Here is a 3149-nt window from a genome sequence, read left to right as displayed (position 1 = left end):
GTGGAAAAGGTGAAGCCAGCAGCACTATCACCATCAAACTGTCGATGATGATGCCACCATCACCACCATCAACATCATACTGGCGAAGTTGAAGCCGGGAACACCACTAATATCAACATTATGTTGGTGAAGGTGAAGTCATTACAACGACCAAATATATTTTTGAAAATGAAGCTATCACCACCACCATGTTGGTGATAGATGAAGATAACCGCCACAACATTGGTGGTGCTCGGTTCAGTGCTATCACCACCTACATCATATTGAAGATGAAGAGAAGACCACAACAAGCTATACCATGTTGGTGAAGGCGAGGCCAACATCACCGCTAGGGAAGATGTGAAAGCATTACCACTACAGTGTAAGAGATGTTGATATCTTCATAGTGTTGGAGAAGTTGATGTAATCACCACCACCTTGTTGGAGGGCGTTAGGTTGTCTGCTTCTTGGACCCAGACAAATAGCGACAGTGTGTTAACATGACGGCGGCCATGTTGGTGAAAGGAGCTGCAAAGTTCCAAATCTTCTCCATTACAATATCCTCTCCACTCCTCTAGCGAAAACATGTCTTTCCCACGTTGATGATAGAGTCGTTCATCCGCGTTCAAAATGCAGTGTTGAAGCCGTTGTCGTAAGCTTCGGCGATGCATATCCCACACAAATCTTCCAAGGGAAAGAGGAGACGAATTGTTGGGTTTCACCATCTCAGGATTGCTTAGGAAGATATACTGCGTCTCTTTTCCTCTCTCTCTCTCTCTCTCTCTCTCTCTCTCTCTCTCTCTCTCTCTCTCTCCTCATAAGTTTAGTTTTCTACTTTTCCATTCACCCTCACTTTCATTCTGTCTATCTTTTCTTCTTGACTGTAAATACTTCTGAGGCAACAAGAACAGATGGTCCCCAAGAATCTGCAACACCAACTCATGATTGCATTGATGGACATCACAGTCATGAAAGATGCCACTCTGCCTTCGCCTTATGGTTGGCTGGTGGGACACCACAGGCCCATTACTTTATGTTTCCGGGGCCCTCGTAAAATTTTGTTCACTTGAGACTGAGGCATCACCAGAAGAATGAGAATTCGTCGCTTGTCTCCCGATTTTGTTCATAAAAAATACACCTTTACTTTTAGTCAGTTAAGAGTTGACGTATCAGAACTCGTACTTCGTAGGGTACGAAATATGAAGCACGAATCATCGATATACGTGCTGTTTTATGAGATTCGTTCTTCATGTTATTCTTCCTTCTCTTGCTAGAACTGCTTAAAGCCTTGAAACCTGAAAATGATATACCTACCGATACTTGTCAAACTTTTGAATGCCAGGAGTCTTACTATCTTGGACTAGCAAGCGTATGTGACTAAAGGGTTATTGTCGCTGTTAGCGTCCCCGGTCTATAATTCACCGATAAGAAAAAAGAAGAAACATGGATAAAGTGTTACTGATGGAGAAACCTTGATCTCTCTAAAGAAGAAGAAAGGGAAGTTGAGCCTACCCAATCATCACAGGCCTCATAATATCTATATCTATCCATCGAGATAAACACACATATACTTCCCACATATTCCCTGCGTGCCGTAGAAGGCCACCAAATGGGAAGGGAGCGGGAGGCTGGAAATCCTATTTTTTTTTTAATTTCCCAAAAGAAGAAACAGAGAAGGGGGCCAGGTGAGAATATTCCATCAAAGGCCTAGTCCTCTATTCTTAACGCTACCTCGCTAACGCGGGAAATGGCGAATAGTTCGATCCTGGAGGCTTGTATGTTCAATGCAGGTGCGCGTTCATATGCGATTTGTTCGTATATATATATATATATATATATATATATATATATATATATATATATATATAGGAAAGGATCACAATTTTACGCGTTATCAAGTATATTCCTTTTGAGTCCACGGGGAAAATGAAACACGATGAGTTCCCAAGTGCACTTTCGTGTAACAATCACATCATCGGGGAGACACACGAGAGAAATATTACTGTCAGTTGATATACAACGAAGAGACGTAGCTAGAACGCCATTTGGTAAACATGCGATTGTCGAATCGCATGTTTACCAAATGGCGTCCTAGCTACGTCTCTTCGTTGTATGTCAATTGACATATATTTCTCTGTTGTGTCTCCCCTGATGATGTTATTATTAAACGAAAGTTCACTTGGGAACTTATCGTGTTTCATTTTTCCCGTGGTCTCATAGGAATATATATATATATATATATATATATATATATATATATATATATATATATATATATATTTAATGTATGTATGACTCATGGTGAGGTGCCCGAGGACTGTCGGAATCCTTACACAGTGCGATTGTACAAAGGAAAAGGGGATAAGAGTGAGTGCTCAAATTACAGAGGTATAAGTTTGTTGAGTATTCCTGGTAAATTGTATGGGAGGGTATTGATTGAGAGGGTGAAGGCATGTACAGAGCATCAGATTGGGGATGAGCAGTGTGGTTTCAGAAGTGGTAGAGGATGTGTGGATCAGGTGTTTGCTTTGAAGAATGTATGTGAGAAATACTTAGAAAAGCAAATGGATTTGTATGTAGCATTTATGGATCTGGAGAAGGCATATGATAGAGTTGATAGAGATGCTCTGTGGAAGGTATTAAGAATATATGGTGTGGGAGGCAAGTTGTTAGAAGCAGTGAAAAGTTTTTATCGAGGATGTAAGGCATGTGTACGTGTAGGAAGAGAGGAAAGCGATTGGTTCTCAGTGAATGTAGGTTTGCGGCAGGGGTGTGTGATGTCTCCATGGTTGTTTAATTTGTTTATGGATGGGGTTGTTAGGGAGGTAAAGGCAAGAGTTTTGGAAAGAGGGGCAAGTATGAAGTCTGTTGGGGATGAGAGAGCTTGGGAAGTGAGTCAGTTGTTGTTCGCTGATGATACAGCGCTGGTGGCTGATTCATGTGAGAAACTGCAGAAGCTGGTGACGGAGTTTGATAAAGTGTGTGGAAGAAGAAAGTTAAGAGTAAATGTGAATAAGAGCAAGGTTATTAGGTACAGTAGGGTTGAGGGTCAAGTCAATTGGGAGGTGAGTTTGAATGGAGAAAAACTGGAGGAAGTGAAGTGTTTTAGATATCTGGGAGTGGATCTGGCAGTGGATGGAACCATGGAAGCAGAAGTGGACCATTGGGTG

This window comes from Panulirus ornatus, chromosome 11, assembly GCF_036320965.1.
Source record: "Panulirus ornatus isolate Po-2019 chromosome 11, ASM3632096v1, whole genome shotgun sequence".
NCBI lineage: Eukaryota > Metazoa > Arthropoda > Malacostraca > Decapoda > Palinuridae > Panulirus > Panulirus ornatus.
The sequence above is the reverse complement of the archived record's forward strand: the minus strand, read 5'-3'. Positions refer to the sequence as shown.